The 24590-nt window shown below is 42.6% G+C and overlaps 1 pseudogene; it reads right to left on the bottom strand.

Annotated features, from left to right (window-relative positions):
* Positions 1-239: 239 nt before the first annotated feature.
* On the bottom strand, positions 240-23089 carry LOC101600341 (annotated as a pseudogene).
* Positions 23090-24590: the final 1501 nt, after the last annotated feature.

The following is a 24590-nucleotide window of genomic DNA, read 5'->3' as shown; positions in this document are numbered from 1 at the left end:
GTTCCCACATTCAAGGCATGGGTGCTTCTTCTCTCCATCAGACTCCATTTTGTTTGTAGAGACTGCCATGTCATAGTAGAAAGAGCCATTGTCACTCTGTTTCTCTGGCATCTTCAAGTCACTGGCGTCTGAGAAGGCATCACAGTATTCAAACCTCTCAATGGGATCCTGATATGAGCATTTCTTGCCTTCTCAGTTACAGATACTGAAGAAGTTGCTGGACTCCTTGCTTTGCTTCCTCAGGTGGTCTGCCATGTGTGTTGTCCATAATTACTTTCCACACACCTGGCAGGGCACCTTGGCTTCATGACAGGCAACGTGGGTATGCAGAGGGTCTCAGGTGGCAAAGGAAGCATTGCAGGTCTGATGCTTGTGAGGTTGCTCAGAAGTGTGCACCTGCTTGATGTGTCCATTCAAGTGATCAGGCCTGGAGAACCCTTTTCCACAGCTCTGGCAGATGTATGGCTTGTCCACAGACCTATCATGGGACTGGACATGGTAGGACATGTGGTCTTTTCTCTTGAACCGTAGACCACACACAGTGCAAAAGAAATGCTTCTCTCTAGAATGGGACAGCTTGTGCCGGTTGAGATGGTACACGTCGTGGAAGATCTTGCTACAGATTTCATAGGCCACCTGCTTCCTGGTCCTGATTATCTTTAACAGGCCGTCAGGGTCCTTAAAGATGGGTAGCCCATTCACACCCAGCCTTGGAGAAGGACGATCAATGTACCTCAACTGGAGGCTAGGGACACCATGTTGGGCCTCACGCTGCCAGAGTCTGTTGGCATCAGTGAATCCCTTGCCACGCAAGCCACATGGAAGAATGCTTTCTTCTTTCAAGATGCCCAGGGACCCAAACATTGAGTCCAGCTGGTTGGCCTTCTTTGGGCACCCTGGGCCTTGCTTGCTAGTCAGGGGAGGGGTACTGGATGCTATGTAGGGAAATGGGGAAGTCAAAAGTAGAGGGATCAGGGATCCAGCCAGCATGGGCAAGCAGTCCACCCCAGGTAACACAGGCAGGTAAGCTTGGCCTGCAATAGCTGAACCTGTGGCCCTGACAGCTTCTTCCTCAGGCTGTATGCTGCCAGCAATATCATTGTTGTTAGCAGCCAAGGCTGCTATGTTGGTCATGTCCAAAGGAAAGCCTAAGTCAGAAGTCCCAGGGGGAGGAAAGGGCATGATATCAGCCTGGACAGGAGGCACTAAGATCTGCATATTATACTGTTTGATGACTTCCTGGCAAATCGCAATGACTGACCTCATCAGTTAAGAACTTGGTGGCAATCACGATCTTGGGGAAGCTCTCCAGTCATACCATGATATGTGAAATATAAGCAAGGTCCTGGATGTCCCCATCACCTTGGAGCTGATGGTGTGCATCTCCAGGTCAAGGCTGCCCCGGGTACCAACACTACCACTGCCACAGCCAGGAGCTGCTGCCGCTGCCACAGCCACACACACCCCATCAGCCGTAACCTCCTCTGTAGCTCCACTGTCACACTACTGGACTCTGAACACCAACTGGAAGTACTAGCTGCAGGGGACCAGCATGGTGGGGTGCACCTGGATGCTCTCATTGCCTATCTGCAGGAGCGCATTGTACAAGCACACACTGTTTCTGTGCTGCTGTTTCAGGTTTTGCAGCATCTGTGTACTGGGTCTGCTCACCTAGTAGGTTTAGCAGCCTGATGGGCCACAGGAAGCATCTTTGACCTGCTCCAAGGTCAACCCCCCCACTAACCCGGGCCTGGGAACCCACCCACCCACCTCCCCATCCATTCCCCACTAAAACACAAGAGAAATCAGGGTTAAGTGGGCTCAACTGGATGTGTCCACACTACACTCCCCCCCCACCTGCTGGCCCCGTGTTGGCCTGTGGTGCAGGCACACCCAGTACACATGCCTCCCATTCCTATGCCCAAATCCAAAATGTCTAGATGGTGCAGTGCACTACCCCACACATAGCTACCACCACTACAACTCCCACTATTGGATCTCCCCTGCTCCTCTCTCTTCTTCTCCTCCTGCCCACCTACATTCCTTTGTCCCTACCTCCAGGAGCCATGGAGTAGTGGTGGTGGTGTTGTTGAAGAGGTGGGGGACAGTAAATGAGTGCCCCTCTAGCAAACACGCCTGGGCCACCTATCCTCCTGCCTGGCAGGCAGCTCCTGAGTGCAGCCAGTTCCATATATTTAACCAAACACATCGGTCTGTTACAAATTCAACCTTGCCCAAACTTTCTGGGCATGGGGAGCAGAATTCAGCCAATGCTTATGCCAGTAGTCAAGTTCCAATAAAGTTCTCTCCAGTCTTTCTTCTCCTTGGAATCTTCATGGGACAAGTCTTCAAATACAACTTTCTCTGCCCTTAGCATTTTCAAACTCTCATTAGAATAGTCCATATGCTAGAGTTAACACTATGGTAGAGGTCTATAGTTGCAAGCATCACGTTTTAAGGCCAAAATCTATATGGTCAGTTTTATAGTACAGCAAGACCTGACTCTCTAACACTGATTCTGTCATAGACAGCTTTACATTGCTGAGATGAACCTCCAGACCAGACGTTTATGGAGGATGAAGCTGACAAATCCTGAGGAAGCTCCATAATGGTGGAAGAAGCTGTCCCCCTTTTATAGATCCACACAGAGAAAAGCAATCACCAGTACCGCAAGCTAGCAAACATGAGGAATACAAGGCAGAACTCCAGCACTCTGCATGTCTTAGGCTGGAATTCAGACCTGCAACCAAATACACCTTAGGACTTGACTGTAGAATCTGCCTACAGGGAAACCTCCTTCAGCAAGGCAGCTGGACATCTAAGTTACAAGCTTTAATAAACTGGTGATTCTATTAAGAGACATCCATTCAAACACTCTCAAGAAAGAATAGAGAAAACAGTCTCTAGGAAAGATAAATTTATTTCAGGAAAATTGGTATCCAGGAAAGACTAGAAAAACTCAAGCCAAAAAGGAATCCTTTTCCTTTCCTTTCTTTCAGCTGAAGATGGAGAAGAAAGGAGAAATAGGGAAATCTTGAGAAGGCCATCGAAAGGGCACCCACGCCCACATGAGGCACAAGAGGAGAGCCATAGCCAAAAATTTTAGAAAAGGCATGCACACACACTTGTGAAATAAAGCACGAAAGCACAAGCCCTTCACCTTTACACCAAAGAAAGCTAAGTAATTCTATAGTAAAGGACTCAGGGTCTAAGGGAATATCACACATATATCAGAGTGAGGAAGCATCCAAACTAAGGCAGGAGACTGTCCAGATAAGAAGAAATTCCTTTCCTTCAGCCAAGCAGAGAAAGAAAAAGAGATTACAAAAACATGAGTAAGGAGACTCAGTTTCCTAGAGAATATAACCAGGAGAGACAATAAACAGATTGCACAGATGGCAGGCTCTTTTATATAGGTCAGACATTTATTTACAATGAGCCTTGTCACCTGACTCTGATGTTTAGGGGAGAGTCCTTATTGATTCGTGGATTCAAGTGTCTGACTCAGAAGGAGCCAGCCCACCCATGTGTGCTAGACTGGGGAAGAGGTAGGAGACACTGTTGCTGAGGAATTAATGTAGCCTTTTTGGATGAGGCTGGATCAGATGTGGGTGCTAGTTTTTCATGACCGTCAAGGTAGCATCTCCTTGTGTTCCTTGGGCCTTGTTGCTGGCTCACTGCCTATGTAAACCTATCTTGCTCCTGTTTCTCCCTCAACATCCTGTCTCAAAGGAGGTGGAATAGTAGGTCTAACACCTCAAAGATGTTATCTGATTTCAATGTATGCACTATGGTCATGTACACACGCACACACACACACACACACACACACACCCACCCACACACGCACACACACACCACATAGCATAAGAAGGAAAAGAGTGTGAAGTACTATGTAAAAGGAGGGAGTCCATGTCACAGTTGCCCTCTTAAAGACTTAAAATAGAAGAAAATATAAGAAAGATACTGTTAGGTTCCTAGTGAGAAAAGTAGCAAGCTTTCTGGCCATTGAAGATGCACCTCCCTTCAACTCCAACTCTTGTTTTACTTGTCATGCACTAACTTTAAGAAAGAGAAAATAATCCCAGTGTGGTGGTTCATGCCTTTAATCCCAGCACTGGGGAGGCAGAGGTAGAAGGATCCCTGTGAGTTCAAGGCCACCCTAAGATGACATAGTGAATTCCAGGTCAGCCTGAGCTGGAGTGAGACCATACCTCGAACCCTCCCCCCTCAAAAAAAAAAAGAAAGAGGAAATATCACAAGAATTTGAAGTGTCATGTGGAAATGACATGGGAATTTGGAATGACATTGAGTGTGATGGAATCAGCTCTTGGTTGGGCTGTAACTCAGGAGTTAGTATGCAGATGCTCACTGCCACACAAAACTTCCACTAAGTAAGAGGCCACCAGGATCTTGTCTTCTGAATTTTGACAAATGAAGTTATGTATGTTTGAAGAAAAGAAAAGGTGAATATATTTTTTCATCTCTGGCTCCTGGTACAGAGGAACTGTGATGCATACAATGAAGACTGTGAAGATTTCAGAGTTATTCATACCCATATCTAAGTTTACAGGCAAATGAATGTGACTGTAAAAGGGGAATTACAAGGATCATTTGACAATAGGAAGAGACAACACAGCCCCTGCAAATATTTATCTTCAGTATATATCTGATGTATATAGTATCTTAAATGTTAGAGGTAAAACCATCAACAAGACAGGGATAGTCTTTTCTACTGTGGTGGTTTGAAGGCAAAGTGTGCTTCATGGTATCATGTGTTTATGGTTAAGATTCATACCTCATCCCCGCTAGTGGAGCCCTTGGGTGGTGAAGTCATACTGGAGGAGGTATGTTGTTGTTGGTGGGCCTTTATGTATCATAACCCAGCACCATCTTACTTGCCACAATTGCGTACTTTCTCTACCTCCTCCCTGCTGCTATGGATATGTGATGACTGGCTGTTGACTCCTGCCATGTCACCCCCATGATGAAACTTCCCCTTGAAGTTACAAGGCAGAAAGAAACCCTTTCCTTCCACAAGCTGCTTTTGCTGTGATGTTCTGACCCAGAAAGAAGTAGGTAACTGTAACAACTGTCTTTGGGAATCCTAGAGTCTGGTTTGAATAAGACAGTAATAATATCCATAGCAAGAAGAGAACGTGAGACTCCCTCTGTCTAACCCTGATCAGGAACAATTTGGCAGTGTGGATATCCTCATGAGGCATCAGTGTTGTTAATTTTTATGCTCTTTTGGTTAGATAGTCCTCTTTTTTTGTTTTCGTGTTTTCTTAAATATGTGACTTTCTCAAAAGTAAAATGTCCCCCAAAGGGTGTTTGAAAACTTGTTTCCCCAGCTAACTGCACTGTTTGGGAAGGTTGTGGAATTTTCAGTTAGTATAACATTGCTGAAGGGAGTTGGTCAATGGGGTGAGACTTTAAGATTTGGAGCTTTGCTCCACTTCCTGTTTTCCCTCTACTTCCCAGCTGAAATATGGTCATCTGGCTCCCTGTTCCGGCCACTCTGCCTTCCCTACTATAAAACTTCCACTTGAAGCCAAAAACCAAAAAAACAAAACCTTTCCTTCACAAAATAAATATGTGTATTTTAAGCCTTTGAAAATGGATTGGATTAGGAATGTGAATGAGTTTGGAACTTGGGGTTAGAAAAGCATTACAATGCTTTAAGCAGAGGTTAATGTGCTATTCATGTAGGAGTCTGAAGTCCCAGTATGATGAGATGAACAAGGACATTGTAGGCTTGGCTTATGAGTTTCAGAGGGGAGCAATTCTCTATGAGGAACTGGGCTAGAGGAAATTCATCTGATATTATTGCAAAGAAATTGGTCACATTCTGCCTGTGTTTTGAGAATTTACATTAGGCTAAGTTTAAAATTAATGGCCTAATGTGTTTGTATGAGAAAATTTCAAGGCAGAGTATCATGAAGTCTATGAGTCTTCTGTTGACTGTTCTTTTTCAGATCAACAGAGAAATATAGCATCATGCAGAGTATATAAATGTGTAAAAATGTGGTTGGGTGAAGAATGAAATATAAAGTTTCTGGACCATCTGGCCGACAAAGCAGATGTAATCGATATGTAGAGTCCTACTATATATTTGGACAATGGAAAAGATGCATTAAGGGCAAGGCCTCAAGTATTAAATGTTCTTATAACAACACAAGTCATATTGAAATAAAAAGGCCTCAAGGGAAAATGCCAGAAAATCTGTTCTTTATTCACCATCAGATGCCAAAGAAAGTGTTTTCAGAGATGTACCAAACAAAGAAAATATCCAGAGGACAGTACAAATAGGCTACATGGGGAAAGGTTTCATTCTGCTGGTAACAGAACTTGGAAGTATTGTCCATGTGGTACTGGCTTTACAGCCATGAAAAATAAAAGATTTATGGTGTCACAGCATCTTTCTGCAAGATTACATTGAAGGTAGGCAATGGATGGTAAGGCTTGGAAACTCTACAGGAAGGTACTAACAGGCCACTATGTGAAGCTGTGAAAATAAACCCTAAGTTATAGTGGAAACTTCCAGAAGCTGGAGTTGTTGTGTACCCCTAATACTGGTCCCCCTGTGCAAAGGGAATCTTATGGCTTGGGATCTTCTGATTTGCTTTCTACATGTGGAAGGGGCTGTGTGCCTTTCCTATAAGTTTCTACCCTGGATATCTGAGAGGATATTTTCTCCATATCATCTTTTATTTTGGGCTTCCTTTTAGCCACCCTTTGGGACCCTAACTCTCCCTAAAATAAATCTTAGAACTTATAATTTACCCTTCTCTGAGTCTGCATGTTCAACTCTTTTTTTTTTTAAATTTGGAAAAACACTAAAAATTTTAGCCTCATAGGCCTAGGATCTCTTGCATCTTTATGGACTGTCATCCCTGCCTATAAACAAAAGCCTACATTAATATCAGAATCATGGGATGTCTGCTTAGGAAAGATAGAGGATCAAAGCTGAGCTAGAAATGAGAGAAGGTAGGAGATCTTAAGGGTAGAGCTACTATAGACTTGTAGAGCCCAGAGTATTTCATCATGTGTTCCAGATACCAGACCTGGTACCACAGAACTTTGTGTGTACCCTGTTGGGTTTCATTCAATCGTGATTTGTTCTCATCTTTCCTTGTCATGCCTCCTTTACACCCATTGGGAATGAAATGTTTTACTGTGCCATTATGTTTGAAGCATGTTACTTGTGTTTGCCTTTTACAATGCTCACAATTAAAGAGTAGACTTGTGTCTCAGGAAAGATTTTTAACTTTTGAATACTGTTGGGACTATCAAAGTCTAAGGGGAGTTTTAAGGCTGTTGCAGGGAACAAAATGTCTCCCATAATGTCACATGATTGGATACTGAATTCTAAGTTAGTGTCACTGTTCTAGAACTTTGGAAATTTATTAGGAGCATTTCACTCAGGGTGTGCCTTGAGATAGTACATCACAGGTCCATGTAGGTCTTTCTCTCAACTTCTTCACTATTGTGACAATGTAACACCTATTTCCCACTCTTTCCATAATTTGCCTACAATGATGGACTCTATGTTCTGGAACTGAAAACCAAATTAAACACTTTTCTTGTCATTATTTGCTTCTGGCCAGTTATTTTGTCCCAGGAAAGTTTCAGTTACATAAATAATATATGAAATTGGTGCTAAGAAGGAAGGACATTGCTGTGATAATCTTGACCAGGAGGTTCTTAGTTTTTTGACATGGTTTGTGATTGAAGTGTGGAAGGATTTTGAACTTTAGAGTAAAGAAGCATTAGAATGCAGTAAATAGACCTTAATGAGCCAGTCTTGTGGGATTCTGAAAGACCAGAAGCTGAGAGAAATGCAGAGAGTGGGAGCTTTGTTTGTAAGGATTCAGAGAGGAATCAGGAATCTGTCTAGAACAAGACTACAGGCAGTTTGAGTGTTATCTGGCAGAGGTGCTTGCCTACTTCCTGTGTCCTGAGAACATGAGCAAAGTTGAATTTAAATGTAATGGAGTAATATTTGTCAAAGAAAATTTCCAGGCAGAATAATATTGCATGTATGACTTGACTTGTCTTACCAGCCGGGGATTGAGGCCTATTGTGAAAGTGTTCAAAATTGGGCTGGAGAGATGTCTAGTGCTTAAGGTTCTGGCCTGTGAAGCCTAAGGACCCAGGTTTGAGTCCCCAGTACCCATGTAAGGAAGATACACAAGGAGATGCAGGTGTCTGGAGATGGATTGAAGTGGTTAGAATCCCTGGCATGTTCTTTCTCTCTCTTTTACCTGTTTCTGCTCACAAATAAATGAATAAATTAATACTATTAAAAACAGAAAGTGAAGGCCTGGCGTGGTGGCACACACCTTTAATCCCAGTACTTGGGAGCAGAGGTAGGTGAATCGCCATGAGTTCCAGTCCACCTTGAGACTACATAGTGAGTTCCAGGTCAACCTGGACTACTGTAAGACCACTACCTCGAAAAAAGAAAAAGAAAGAAAAAGAAAAAAGAAAGTGAGCAAAATGAAGTGCAAAGTAAAAAAGATATGAAGTGTGTGATACAGTACAAGTTATTATAAAGAGACCATTAAAGGCCAATTCTTAACCCTGTAAAGGTGAACCATAAATTGCAATGGAGATTCCAGTTTCCTGGGGATGCCAGGATCATGGCTATCTGCCAAGAAAAGGTGCATACTCACGGTGGATCTGGTCCATAAGAGATGCTGCAGGTAGCACAGCTGGAGGGGCAGAGCTACCCAAGCCTTTTGTAACTTAAATGATTTCATCAAAAGTTCTAGATAAGAGGGATGGGTATGCCTTTCAATGAGCTATTGGCCAGGGATGCCACTGGGGCCTCTAAAACATTACATCCCATTGCAAAGGCTCATGGTTGCCCATAAGAACTAGATGACATAAACATATTGCTGAAAACTCTACATTGTTTGGCATCAAATCTCTGAAAAATCATGCTGGACCTGAATTGGAAAAGTCCTCCAAGTTGACTAGCTATCACAATGCTGGAAAGAGCTATGTAAAATGCAGCCAGTTGAGAGAGAGAAGTCATCAATGATCTGAACCAGCAGTGTACCCTGCAATCTTTACAGCTGGCTAACCAAGTGTGCTAAGCATGCAATAGTGGTATATCTGTTACTGTTATCCTCTGATTGGAGTAGAGGACTACTCCCTGGAAAGGAATACATGTCTCTTACTGAAAAATCTAATCAAAAGGCTATGAACTTGGAGGTCATAAGACCTATGGGAATAGCAACTACTATGTTCTGCCTAAATTCAAATATTATGCCCCCCAAAGTGCCCTTTAAACATTTAGGTTTATTCCCACATGCTAATGCTACTCTCACGTTTGGTTAGAGAAACTTCTGTTTTCAGATGTTAGTGACCACTAGACTGACACCAAATTTCCCATAGTGCTTAAAAGAATTGACCGTGGAGGGGCTGGAGGGATGGCTTAGCAGTTAAGGCATTTGCCTGCAAAGCCAAAGGAATCAGGTTCAATTCCCCAGGACCAACGTTAGCCAGATTCACAAGGAAGCGCACACATCTGGAGTTCATTTGTAGTGTGGCTGGAGTCCCTGGAGCACCCATTCTTTCTCTCTCCCCTCTTTATCTGTCAAATATATATATATGACATTTTTTTTAAAAAAAAAATTGATGGTGGAGTGTTCAGCTCTAAGTTGGATATCTCTACCAAACACTCCAAGGCTCAGGAACCATGGAGGAGGAGGTGATGGCAAGAATTTAAAAGTGAAATGCACTGTATGACTCCTTATAATGCTGTATTATAGAAACAAATTGGCCTAGATATTCATTACCTCAGAATGACTGACGATATCTGCATTACAAAAGGACGAAAATGTTGGCATCAAAATAGAAGGGAGATTAGTTTGAAAGAAAAAGGATTCAGTAAACAGGAGGAGTGATGATCCAGGAAATAAGGGTGGTATGAGGGGATTATGACCATGGTATATTTTTAAATAAGTAGCTAAAATAACAGTTATACATACTGAACATGAAAATTCATGATTTGGTGTTGGCACTACTAGATTTCAGTCTTGCTTTGGTCAAATCTTTCCTTGGTATGAACCTATGTATTGCTTTTGGAACAGGGATGATCATACTGTTACTATAATTTAGGAGTATGTGACTTATGTTTTGATTTTATGGGGCTCACAGATATGAGACAGCCTGTCTACTATTATTACAGTGTTACCATTAGCTATTTTCATTTCTGATTTTTCATGTCGTTACATTCTCTCTCTCTCTCCCTCCCTTTGTGTGTGTGTGTGTGTGTGTGTGTGTGTGTGTTTGTGTGTGTGTGTGTGTGTGCCTATTTATGCCCAGGTTAACACTTGTAAATTAAAATACCAATTTACAAAACCCATTTCTCTTTATTTGCCAAACTTCTCAATTAAAGACCCTACTGGTACAATATTTTGTTTGTGAGTCCCTTTTTAAAACTATACATACACTATCAATTATCCCTTACTGTGTCTTCCAACAGGACCCTGCATATATTTGTGTCCTAGTACATATATTGTACTTCAAATTTCTGTTTAGCTCTCATGATATGTTGCAAACATTTTTAAGTTACAGTTTGTATTTGTCTTCCACATGACAATTACTAATGCAGTTTCCAGCACTTTCATGTCTGGTGACATCACATTTCACCTCATTATTGACATTATCCCTGCACAGACTCTCAACCAATCAGGAGAGACCAGTCCCAGTTTCAGTTGGTAGCCAGGCCACGTAGGAGCTGGTCATACACAGGCTTCTGGTTATAAGATCCATTAGTGTTCTTATTTCAAAATGAAATGTTTGACTGACTATAGTCATCACCTGCCATTCCTTCAGGAGGCAGAATATGTACTTTGGACTTTAAATATCATCTCCATTCCAGATCCTTTTATCTCACACTGAAGGGAATATTTGAAAGTATCATTTGGCAGATTCCACATCCTATTCATCAAGAATTTCCACCCCCTTCTTTCTTGACTTTGTTTATAAAAGTATTTAATCATCAAGGAGGTGGTGTATAGTTTTTCCGTGTAAAAAGGAAATAGTGAAATATAATTTAATTGTATACTAAGTGACTTTCATAGTAGATTTTGCATAGAAGCATGATATTTCATAAGCATGAGAATTTAATTTGGTGAAGCTGGAACCCCTTTTGATTTTGTAAGTCTATCACATTTTTGTGATTAACTAGTAATAAACCTAAATATTGAAGGTTCACTTGTCTGGTAAATATACACAAATCTTTGTTATAATACTTCCCATTTAATCTAGAATAGTATCACTTGTTCTATGGGAACCTTTTGTCTTCACTTATAATGTTCATGAAGCCCAACTGTTTTCATTTTCTGGCCCTTCTGCACTGCTCTCTCCATTCTACCTATGGAGCAGCCACATATGAGCCAAATGTGAGTGCACATGCATTTTTCCATCCTGTCTAGTCCTTTCCGTCCTGTGTGCTTATGCCTCCCTCCATGCCACCATTGCTGCCACTCTCCTCCATGACCCAATGAGCACCCTCCAAATCCTTGAGCTTTCCCACACCCAACTACTGTCATTGAAACCTAGGAATCTCTCTGCACCATCCTAGCAGTTTGTGTGAAGCGTGGCTACTCATCCTTTCCACTTGGTCCACTGTCGGGAGCCATTTTGGCTGGACTTGTATCCATAGCCCTGGGCTTCTGGCCGCAGGACATTAGCAAAACTATAGCAGACTTCCTGCAAGTAAGATTGTGTATCTTCAGTGTCAGGAAGCTGTCTGGCAGCAAGACATTAGCAAAACTATAGCAGCCTACCTGTAAGCAAGATTAGGTATCCTCAGCCATTTGGCTGGTCCTTTGTACTGAGAAATGATTGAAATGCAAAAACTCTGTAACAGGAAGGTTTTTTGATAGGAACTTGTAAAGCTCATAAAATCTTTGTCTATGGAAAAACTGTTTGTAAAAAGATATAAAAAGGAATGCTGTGAAATAAACCATGTCTTCAGTCCTGGCTTCAGCCCTGGACTGAAGTCCATGCTTTCACTCTTTCTTCTGTCTTTCCTTAATCCTCACTCCCCATCAGGCTCGAACCCTTTCAGCCAGCAGGCTCCAGCAGTCCACCCCACCCCACAGTGTCATCTCTGACACCTGTGGTTGATTCTTGTGTGCTCACCAGTTCTACCCTCCATTCACTGTCCTCACAGCCTGGGTGAGTTCAAGTGCTCCTGTCTGCTTCTCTGCACACTCTGCCCTCCACTTGCACTGCCTTCCTATGGGCTCAGCTGTGTCAGCGCAGTCACCTGCTTCACATAGGCCTCTAGCAGTTGCTGCCCACTGCCCTCCAACAGGTGACTTCAGGCTCAGCTAACTACTCTATGCACATGTTTCTCCTCCCAACCCCCTGCATAACACAAATAGAATGGCCTGCAAGCTGAATTGAGGATCCCCATCCCAGTGTGACCATACCCTATCCAGAAATCAGCACTAACTACTCCCACAACTTAACTTCAAATAATGTTGAGTGAGGCAAAGACAAACTAAGATAAAAGAATACAAATCACCCATCTGAGTAGTAACGTAACTTAGGTGTACCAGAAATACTTGACCAATGCATTCTATAGTACTTACTGATCTTCAGACAAGATGTGCCATCTATAGCAATGTGACATGAAGTTTACAGACATAACTGACAGTTCTATATTTTGTATAGAGGCCTGCTTCAAATGAAGGAATACATGCATGGTACTGAAACCTAGATAAAAAACCCAAGGCTGGGGAGAATATAGGCCCTAGGAAAGACCTACCATTGGTATATGGCTAAATAGTTGTGTTGTCAAACTGCTTCCTATATATTCATATTTATATCCACAGATCATGTCTTCTATCAGCCTTCCCAAATAGGAAAACTTTTATTTTTTAATACAGTTAGTGGTGGTCAGTTCAGAGAATCATAAGTGCTGAAGTGTGAAAAGTTAGTGACTTTAATGACACATACACATCATTTCCTTTAGGGCTAGCGAACAGTATGGAATATGGAAATGAAGGAATGTCAGACCTGGAAGGTCTGGAATAGTGCTATGAGCTTCAGCATCTGGATACAACAAGGCATTGAAATCACAAGAGATGAGGATATATATTTAAGAAATGTACAAAATGGGATCTACTCAACGTTCTGTTATAAATAGTGGAGGGGATTTATAATGAATTGATCACAGAGTTATACTGATCATCAACTTGACAGGACCTAGTGTCTTTCAAACTTTTTATATTACAAATGAAGCTAATGTAAAAACTGTCCAGAATTTTTTTTTTTCAAGGTAGGATTTCATTCTAGTCTAGGCTAATGTGGAATTCACTGTGATGTCTCGGGGTGATCGCCAATTCATGGTGATCATCCTACCTCTGCCTCCTAAATGCTGGGATTAAAGGTATGTGCTACCATGCCTGGTGTCCAGAAATCTTGGTTTGGGTATATGCTTGGATTTTTTGGCATGAAATGCATTTATTATATTACATGTACATGCTTAATTTCTGAAAAAAAGGCTTTTTTTTTTACCATATTAGTTCTTACATTTTACCTTCTTTTCCTTTCAGGATGTGGAACTTTCAATTGTTCCACTGTCTTGTGATAAATTAATATGATCAGTCTTTAAATTTTATCCATACTAATCTGTGTTTTGGCATATATACTATTGTGTTTGGAGTTGAATTTCTCATGGGTATACTTTTAAATTTTTTGTCGTTCCAGATTTTGGAACAAGAAACCTATCATATTTGTGATTTTCAAATATCTATTCCTCAACCACATGTGCACACACACATACTAGCTTGCATATACATACACATGTTCACCACACACACATACACAGAAACCCATCTTTGCTGGGTATAGTGGTGCAAGGATGTACAACCAGAGGGCAGTCTGGGCTACTATGAGATTCTGTCTCAAAAATGTGATAATAAAAATAACCAAATGGAAAAACAAAGTCTACTAACAAAAACTCCATAAAACCCAAAATAGGGGCTGGGGAGATTGTTCAGTGATTAATGGCTTTGGTTTGCAAATCCTGCCAGCATGATTTCAATTTTTAAGAAACTATATAAAACCAGATGAAACAAAGTGGCACATGCATCTGGAGTTAGTTTCAAGTAGCAAGAGGCCCTGACATGCCTATATTCTCTTTCTGTTAGAATATAATTTTTTAAAATATTTTATTTATTTGTAAGCAGGGAGAGATAGATAGATAGATAGAGAGAGAGAGAGAGAGAGAGAGAGAGAGAGAGAGAGAGAGAATGGGTATGCTAGGGTCTCTAAACACTACAAATGAACTTGAGGCATGTGCCAATTTGTGCATCTGGCTTTAAGGGGGCAATGGGTCATTTGTCTTTGCCAGCAGGTGCCTTAACCACTAAATTATCTCCCCAGCCCCCAAAATATGTTTTAAAAAGTACCTATCAAATAGAATTAAAATTCAAAACAGATGCAGATATCCATCTTTCTCTGGGATCTGAATGACACATTGCTTGTACACTGTCTCTTCATCTGCTGTTGAGTCTTTTATTGGGAGAAGGGATAAGGTTTCACTCTTATGGGCTTTTCTTTAACTTTGTTATTGACATTTTTGAACCTTGTATATAATTTTGCTTATAATCTCCCTTCACTGGTTTGTCTTGATATGCTTCCCCACTTCCTTCCAATGAACCCCATTTTCTTCGTAATTTGTTCCTCTTCTACATTGTTGCCTTTTTCTCACGGGTGTGTCTAAGTATGTTCGTGTCCTTGTGACCCAGTGAGTTTAATAAGGGTTGTCTGCATAAGCATAGGTGGTGATTATTGGCTAGAGCTCACAAAACCTAGTAGTTGCTACACTACTAACTAAAATAACTCTGGCTCCTACAACAACTGTTACCTGCTAATAATTCTGCAGGGGTAGATGGGGGTTCCATTCCCTCCTCCATTATGTATAGTGGAATGATCATGGCTCTAAAGTTGTGGGAGTCTTGTGCAGGTTATTTATAACAGTCTCTATATGATCTTGAATGCAGTGACCATGGCATGTCCAATAGACAGCATCCAGAGCATTGCTTCTCATCCTCTAGTTCTTAAATTCTCCCCTTCTCCTTCTCAAATGCTCCCGAGGCTTGGAGGGGGTGATGTGGATATATGTCCTATCCAGTGCTAGACACTGCATGATCAGGGATTCTCAGAATCAAGACAAATGAGTCTATACAAAGAAGTTACTGAAATTAAAGATGAGATCATCACACATCTATATCCTTTATTTCTTGAAAATTCTTTCTCCAGCTTTGTGCAAGTTTAGCATATAGATTCTGTCCATATTTTAAAGGTATACATCAATATTTAACTTTTTTTAAAATTTATTTATTTATTTGTTTGTTTGAGAGCAACAGACACAGAGAGAAAGTCAGATAGAGGGAGAGAGAGAGAATGGGTGCGCCAGGGCTTCCAGCCTCTGCAAACGAACTCCAGATGCGTGCGCCCCCTTGTGCATCTGGCTAACGTGGGACCTGGGGAACCGAGCCTCGAACCGGGGTCCTTAGGCATCACAGGCAAGCGCTTAACCGCTAAGCCATCTCTCCAGCCCAATATTTAACTTTTTAGCAATTTAATATAGTACATATTTTACATTTGTTTTTGCCAGTTTAATAACAGTGTATGTAAGTTGAGACATTGATGAATGCATTTAATAATTCTTAAAATGTTCTTGGATATATTTCTAGGGAGTTTTCTGTGAAGTCGTGTCATAAAGAAGTAAAAAGAAATTTATTTCCCCCTGGCCCCAGCCATGCTTTTCATCTTTTTATTGCCTTTATACTATGAATAGAGCTTCTAGGATGTTGTTAAGAGAAGTTGTTTTTTGCCTTCTTCCTGAGTTTAGAGATATAGTGTTAAACACAGGTTCTCTTAGATGGACCTTATTAAGTTTATAAACTCACAGTGTTCCTTTATTAACCATTTGCTGAAAAATTTCTAATGTGGGGCAAGTGTGGTGGTGCATGCCTTTAATCCCAGCTCTGGGGAGGCTAAGGTATCAGGATTGTCATTTGTTTGAGGCCAGCCTGAGAATACAGACTGAATTTGAGGTCAGCCTGGGCTAGAGAAAGACCTTAACTCAAAAACAAAAGTTTTGGGCTGGAGGGATGGTTTAATGGCTAAGGCCTTTTCCTGCAAAGCCAAAGGACCCAGGTTCAATTCCCCAGGACCCATGTTAGCCAGATGCACAAGGGAGCTCACACATGTGTAGTTCATTTGCAGTGGCTGGAAGCCCTGGGGTACCCATTCATTCCCTCTCTCCTCTCTTTCTCTGACAAATAAATAATTACAAATACGTTTTAATGTGAATGGGTGGTATTTTTTCAAGTGTTTTTTTTTTCTGCATGAATTGCAGATCGTATATAATAGTAAAATACATCTATTATCTGTAAAAACACTTATATTGTCCATTTTGTTGACTTATCCTCTGTCATAAGGACATGTGAGCCAGGAGATATACTACAATGTGAATGTGTTCTCTGGTTTCTAATAAGGAAGCTGTGTGGAATATGTAGGGGAAGCTATGTTGGCAGTATATAAAGTCAAAATTTTATCTGTGGAATATGATTTCACTTATATATGCATACAATCCTAAGTGCAGTATTAGTTGTCATCAACACCTATTCAAACCAACCTCTTTCTTCTGTCAGGAATATATGAAACAAATGCAGTACAAGAAGTCAGGCCAGGCATGGTGGTGTACACCAATAATAGCAGCACTGAGGACACCGAAGCAGGATACCTGTGAGTTCTTGTCATTTTCCTTGTTAAAAAGAGGGGCTGGGAAAGAGGGCTCAGCAGTTAAACATGCTTACGTCTAAATCCTGCTGGCTTGGGTTCAATTTCCATGCTGACCATATAAGCCAGATAAAAAATGTAGTGCCAGTTTCTGTTGTTTGATTGCAGATGCATGAGATCCTGGCATGCCTGCAAACACACCCACACTGCTGCAGTCAGCTTCACACTGCTGGCAGAACACACTCAAAAAAGAGCAGTTTCTGGGAGGAAAGTGCTTCCTTTCATTACAGACATGATAGGAAGCTCCATGATGCCATTGTTGTCATAAAGTAATTCAATCAAAGAGTGTATATCAAAAAGAAGGAAAGAGTGATTACAGCATTATGGCATGCATATATTAAGACATTACTACTTTTTTATAATGTCTGGATATGCCAGCTTCTGCTCGCCAAAAATTTGCATTATAAGTTTTATTCCAAATAGGAAACAAATTCCTTCAATTCCCCAAATGTATCATTTGTTGCCTTGGAAAGACCTAAGAAATTCCCTCACTATCCACAGAATCAGTGAAAATGGCACACAGTGCAGTTTCCCAGCTTTGTCATCTTCCTCTTTTCAACAGAGGGTAGTTGCTCCCCACTGTTATTTTTCTCATCCACTCTATTTAGAAAAACTTGCCGTCATTCTTAAACACAGACACACACAAAGAAAGAGAGCTACACACACATACCCCTATGTCAAATATTGTGGGGTTGTAAGGGTCTTAGAATCATTGATGAAAGGCCCTGGACTCAAATAGTATGTCAAAGCAAAGAGCATTTATTCTGCAGAATCAGCCAGCATGCAGGAGTCAACCATTCATACAAAATGGTGACCCTCAGAGGAAACGCAGCCCCTTTTGAGCACAGCTAGAGGAATTTTAAGAGGGTTAGGTCATCTTGTAATGTGATTGGTTAAGCAAGCAAGCAAGCAGAGACTTTGCTGGAACTGACTCAGCCCTGGAGCCTGCTATCTCTGGCAAGTCCTTTTTTTTTTTTTGGTCATAGTCTAGAGGTATTGCAGGAACTGACTCAGGTCCCTGGGCAGCCATCTTCCCTGGACACATGTCAGGGTCACTGTTGATTAATAGCCCTTTGTTTGTGGCTTTTCCCAGAAGTCTTATCTGCCTCTCTGGGAAACTGAAACTTAGGCCTAGCTGTAAACTGGAGCAAATTTGATCCTCTCATTTCCCTCTTGCAATAAGTTCTATCTCAGGGGTTGATATTGGGACTATAATACCATAAACTGAACAGTAGATAGGCGTTCTTTGACAAACCTTATGAGAGTGTTAAGGATATAAGGCCCACAGATGAGGGCGAGTAGCAACAGCATGAGGGGCCCTGCCACTGCTGAAAGGAGGGTAGTGAGCCAAGGGGACCAATTAAAAAAGGATTCATACCAGATTTCAGAAATTTTGCCTCTCTTTTTCCTCTATCTTGGTAATCTTTTCTGTATTAGAGACATTGGTTCTTTGATGGTTCCAGAATGGTTAGCATGAACACAGCATTGTTCTTCTAGGGCTAGACATAGTCTGCCTTGTTGGAAGAATAGGAGGTCTAGTTCATGCCAGTTCTGAAGGGTAACTTCAGCTATAAGGAAGTCTCAAGATGTGAGACAGAATTTTCTAGCTTGGATTGATCAGCATCTATCACTAGGCTTAGGGCCTTGTAATTTTTTCTTGGAGAACTAAGGCCGAGGTTCCCACTGCAGTGGCCCCAGCAACACTGAGTCCTAGCAGAGTGAGGACTAGGACTGCAGTGATTGCCACCCTTTTTGATCTTCTGGTCGGGAGGGGGGAGAGTCGAGTCTCTGTGTCTTCACCTGAATAATAAAGGATCTTAGAAGTTAGCTGGACAAGCACACAGAATTCATCCCTGTTGTTGACAGTTAAAGTATGACCACACTGCCGGGTGTGATGGCACATGCCTTTAATCCCAGCACCCAGAAGGCAGAAGTAGGAGGATCACTGTGAGTTCAAGGCCACCCTGAGACTACATAGTAAATTCCAGGTCAGACTGGACTAGAGTGAGACACTACCTTGAAAAACAAACAACAACAACAACAACAACAAAACATAAAGTATGAACACAAGAAGGCAACCTGGTAGAGCAGGCCCACCAGGCATCATCTGGAGGGATGAGGTACATCTTCTGATTTGGGGTGTTATGTGTGGTGTGACATAGGTGTCTATGAGTATAGGGGACAAGTTTATGTCCCCCTGTAATGCAAAGTTCATTCCCTTCAACCAGTTCTAAAGTTCTAAAGTTAACCTCCCAATGTCCATGTGATGCCAGCAGCAGGCCCCATTATCTTCAGAGGTGGTGTAATTTCCAAGGATGGCTATTCCCTTATAATAGGGAGGCCTTGCAACTAAGCAGAACCAGCAGTCATCAGTGAGTTCAGGCCTAGAGTTATTTATCACTTGATAGGTGGCCCAGAGTAAGTCCCAAGGTCTGGACCATGGTTAGGGCTCCTGGCTTGCGGCAGGACTCCTGGGATGGGGTATAATTCACCCTAGGCTTATTTGTTAGGTTGGGCTTTTCAGTAGGCACAGCCTCCTGCTCCTGTGGTGACATATTAATGGGTGGCAGGACTGGGTTGGGACCTAGTGGTACCTCAGGCCCAAATTTTATCTTTTGAATTAGGAGTTGAATGGTGAATAATATCACAAAACCATTATTTGGTTTATAGAATTTTAATCCCCATGTGTTTCCTCTTCCCCATTGGTGGTTTTATTACCTTTTAGATAAACTTAATAGTGATAGGATTACAGGTACTAAAAGTACATGGTCCACAGAGACTGTTTGAGTAGAGTTTGTGCTGCAGTCCATATCCCCATCCTGGTGAGTCTGACCCTGGGCTCCATTTAATTATAATGAGGTCATCCTTATCTGGGGGTCCCCAGGAGATTGTTCCTGTTGAGTCGCAGCCCCAGCTTGCACAAAAGAATGATTCTTCCCCCCACCATTTGTTTTTCTGAGACTTGGATCTCCTGCCCCCCCCCCCCCCCACACACACACAACAGACATAGAAAGGGATGTGTCACACCATGTTGCACTTGCTTGGGTGGTAGCAATTTTGGAGTTCAGCATAGGTATCCCAATCCCCTTCAGTCAATGTGCACAAAGCAAATGTTATGTCAGGGAACCAAGTTCCAACAGGGGCTGATTTGGACATGAAATTAACAATTATCCCTGAAGCCATGTACCCTTCATGGCTGTGGGCATCATCAAGATTAACATGTGAGGGCCTTTCCAGCATGGTTCGAGAGTCTTGTGATTGTGTCTCTTAATCCAGACTTCATCACCTGGTTCAAAGCAATTGGGGTTAGAAGGTGGAGCTGACTCAAAGATTTGGCATATATTCAGTCAAATCTGTTTTTGGAATTTATGGAGAGCTTTCAGGGATTCCAGGAACATTTCATGGTCAAATTCTGCTAGGATCTTAGGTTGAAGGTTAGGCAGAAGGGGAGGGGGCCTCCCATATAGTATCTCAAAGGGAGTTAGGCCTACAGTATAAGGGGTGTCTCTAGCCTTATACAGGGTGTAAGGAGGGTGAGCTACCCAGTCACCTCCAATTTCTAGGGTTAATTTAGTTAAGGTCTTCTTTAAGGTCTGATTCATTCTCTCTACCTGGCCTGAACTCTGGAGATGGTAGGCACAATGAAGTTTCCAGTCTTCCACCACAATCTTAAAAAGTGACCGTGTTACCCGAGATATGAAGGCAGGTCCATTATCAGATCCCAACAATGAAGGCAGTCCATACCTGGGGATAATTTCTTCTAGCAGCTTGTTAGTCACTATGATGGCGGTCTCTTTCTTGGTGGGGAACATCTCCACCAAGCCTGAAAAGGTGTCTACAAGAACTAAAAGGTACTTGTATCCATACAAACCTGGTTTGAATTCGGTCTAATCTATTTCCCAGTTTGCACCTGGTCTCTATAAGCATAGCCAGTTTCCTGGGGCCCTTTGTTCACTAAGGGCCCTAGGTTTAAAAAAAAATATGTAGTTAGCATTTCTTAGAAGCTCCTTAAGTTTTCTAAGACCCAGATGGGTACTTTGATCAATCTGATGAATGAGCTGTTTAGCACATTCTGAAGGGACAATTATTCAGCCCTCAGTTGTATGGAGCCATCCTTCTTTTTGAAAGAGTCCTTGGCATTTGGTGAGGTCCTCCTTATCTTTTGAGCTGTAATAGAGGGTCAGAGGGAGCCCTGGTGGAACCATAGCCACCAAGGCCATGGCTGTGTAGTTTAGTGCAGCCTCTTTTGCAGCTTTATTGGCCACTCTGTTTCCTTTTGCTCTTTTATGTTTCCCATTTTGATGGCTTGGACAATGGACTATGATGGCTATCTTGAGGGGCAGCCATATCACCTCTAATAGGGCTATGCCTTTGTTTTCATCCACATACAGGTAGAAAGTCTTGTAGCTGTCTGGTAGGGCCAGTGTTGGGGCCTGAAGGAGTGCCTCTTTGAGCCAGTGGAAGGCTCCATCCATCTCTGAAGTCTGGTCCAAGGTATTTTCCTGCCTTCTTGTAGCCTCATAGAGAGGCTTAGCAATTTCTGTGAATCCTGGCACCCAGAGTCTACAGAATCCCACTGAGCCCAAGAACTCATGAACTTGTCATGGAATTTTGGGAGTGAGGATACTGAGGATCGTCTCTTTCTGGGCCTGAGACAACAGGTGTTTCCCCCCCCCCCACACACATACCCTTGAGTATGTACCCTAGGTACATTACCTTCCTTTGGCAGAGCTGTGCCTTTTTTGCTAACACTAGATATTTCATCTGGTCCAATTCTCTGAGCAAAGCGTCAGTCAACAAATGACAGGTTTCTTCATCTGGGGCAGGTATAAGGAGGTCATCAACATACTGTAGGAGGGTTATTTGGGGGTGTGCCTAATGGTACTCACCCAGGTCTTCATGGGGTGCCTCTTCAAAGATGGTGGGGTGTTCTTAAACCCTTGCGGTAGCATAGTCCAGATCAGCTGTCCATTGCAACCATACTCCATTCAAAGGTGAACAAGGGTTGTCTAGCTGGAGCCAGTGGTAGGCTGAAGAATGGGTCTTTAAGATCCAACACCATAAAGACATCCTGCTCAGCAGGGTGTATGGATTGGGCACTGTGGGGTGAATGTATTATACTCTTTTATTAACTTCCCTTTAGTCCTGCACTGGTCTGTAGTCATTGGAGTGTGGTTTGCTTACCAGCATAAGGGGGGTGTTCTAGACAGACTGGCAAGGAACTAATATCCCTTGTTTCCAGCGTTGGTTTATGTGAGGTGTTATCCCCACTTTCACTTCCCAAGACATGGAGTACTGGTGGACTCAAGCCAGACTAGTATCAGCTTTTAGTTGTACCAAAATTGGGACCCAATATAATATTTAGTTAGTCTTATCTGATTTCTTTCTGCCCATATTCCTGGAATTTCCTCCCATAATTTTTCCAAGTATGGTTCCTTGTTGGCAGTCAGAGATGGCGAGGCATAGAGGTTGTATTCTTCCTCTAGAGACACAGTCAGAATGTGTAGGGGGGCATTTTCATTAAAGTCCTTTACTTCCTCAGGGATAAAATGGATTTGTGCACCCATCAGGGTCAGGAGGTCTTGTCCCAGGAACATGTATGGGCACCCAGGGATGACCATAAATGAATGGTTATCCATCCCATTCCCAAATCCATCTTTCTTTCCTTGGGTAGTCCATGGATATTGGTTAGTTCCAGTGGCCCCTTGACCCATGTTTTCTTGTTAGACAGGGGGCCCATATGTTGCTTTTGGATGGAGTGTTGAGCTTCTGTGTCAAATAGGAACTCTACCAGTTTCCCCTTCACCTTTAGGGTTACCCAGGGCTCATGGAGGGGTCATGAGCCTTGATGCCATCAGTCACTCAGTTCTTCTATCTCCAAAGCTTTTGATCCTTTCTCCTTCTGCCTTTTGGGGCAGTTATTCTTCCAGTGTCCTATTTCTTTGCAGTAAGTGCACCAGTCTTTTTGGAGACGGGGTGGTCCCTCCTTTTTTTGAGGGGTTTGTTTGTCTTTCCCCCTCCCATAGACTATATCTCTTAATTCTCAGGAATCAGATCTTTCTCTCCCTGTAGTCACCAGTAGTACTCTGGTGAGTCCTTTTGTTTGCCTATCTTCTGGAGACTCCCTATTGTTGTAGACCTTTTCTGCTATGGCTATGAGCTTTCCTATTTGCTTACCTGTGAATCTATCCATTCGTTGGAGCTTTCTGTGGATGTCTGGCACTGCCTGGTTGCCAAAAGCCATGTTCACAATGGACTGCTTTTCCTTAGTTTCAGGGTTGAGGGGTGTGTAAGTCTGGTAAACCTCCAACTGTCATTCTAGGAAGGCCCCGGGGCTTTCCTCTTTAGCTTGTATGACCTGGCCTACTTTAGACAAATTTGTAGGCCTTCTGGTAGCCTCCTGGAGACCATCCATTAGAATCTGGTGGTAGACCTTCAACCTCTCCTTACCTTCAGGGTCCTTAGTAGTTTGGGTGAATCAAGGGAAAAGCCAAGTCATTGTAGGCCTGAATGGCTGCAGGCTGGCTGTTTGGTCCTGGAACTGACATTTGGGCTGAAGTTAGGACCTGCTCTCTTTCCTCAGTCATGAAGAGCACCTGCAAATCCTGTTGGCAATTGTCCCACATGGGTTGGTGGGTAATCATTTTAGAGTCTAATAGGTCTAGCAGGGCAGAGGGTTTCTCTGAGAAATTGGGATTTTGCATTTTCCAGTTATATAGGTCACTAGTGGCAAAAGGGATGTGGGCCATATACTGTGGGCCCTCCTGAGCAGGGAGGCCAGTTGCTCATAAAGGCAGTGTAATCATGGTGGAGTCTGCCTGTCTTGCAGCCTGGGCCCATGTATGGGGAGGACTTATCATATACTCTCTATCCCTCCCCCCACCCCAGGCCCCAATCAGCAGCAACCACTTGCAGTACGGATTCTGGCACAGGAGTAGATATATAGAGAGGTGGGTAGAGGTCCTTCTCAGGGAACAGAGAGGGGTGGGACTGCTGGCTAGTGGTCCTTCAGGATCACTGGAGTAGGTGGCAAAAAGGGTCTCAGCCAAGGTGTGGGGGGGGCTTCTCCACCAGATATTAGCAAACAGTGATGTATGTGCCTGGTCAGGATGCCCAGGGTTCCCATACATAATACCTTTAACTTGGTAAATGGTGGGCAGATGGAAAGTGCCTCCCTCCAGCCATCACACATTGAAAGTTGGCCATTCGTTCCTGCAGAAGATGGATCGTTTTCCTGGCCATACTGTTAAGCCCAGATAACTACCAGGTATAAAGCATATACAGATTTCTTAATTCCTGACTCTTTAAGTAAGCATATTCTCAAGAGTTCTTTGCTTTCCTCCTCCTCCTACTCCTTCTCCTTCTTCTCCTTCTCCTCGTGCCTCTCCTGCTTCCCTTCCTCCCCCTTTCCTTCTCCCTCCCTTCACCTCTCCTTTTCCTTCTTCTTAGGGTGACATTGAGCATCTAAAATACTTTTTCTGAGGCTGGAGAGACGCCTATGAAGCCTCAGGAACCAGGTTCAATTCCCCAGTACCCATGTAAGCCAGATGCACAAGGTGGCGTTTGTTTGCAGTGGCTAGAGGCCCTGGCTTGTACATTGCCAATCTATGTCACTGCCTCTTTCTCATTCTCTCTCTCTCTCTCTCAAATGAATAAAAGATAAAATTGAAAATATTTCTTCTGGAAGTTTCTCTTAATTCAAATAACATTCATTAAGTGTAAAATTTTTGTTTAGTGATAAATTT

The sequence above is a fragment of the Jaculus jaculus genome, chromosome X (assembly GCF_020740685.1).
Source record: "Jaculus jaculus isolate mJacJac1 chromosome X, mJacJac1.mat.Y.cur, whole genome shotgun sequence".
NCBI lineage: Eukaryota > Metazoa > Chordata > Mammalia > Rodentia > Dipodidae > Jaculus > Jaculus jaculus.
This window is presented reverse-complemented; position numbering and strand designations above follow the sequence as displayed.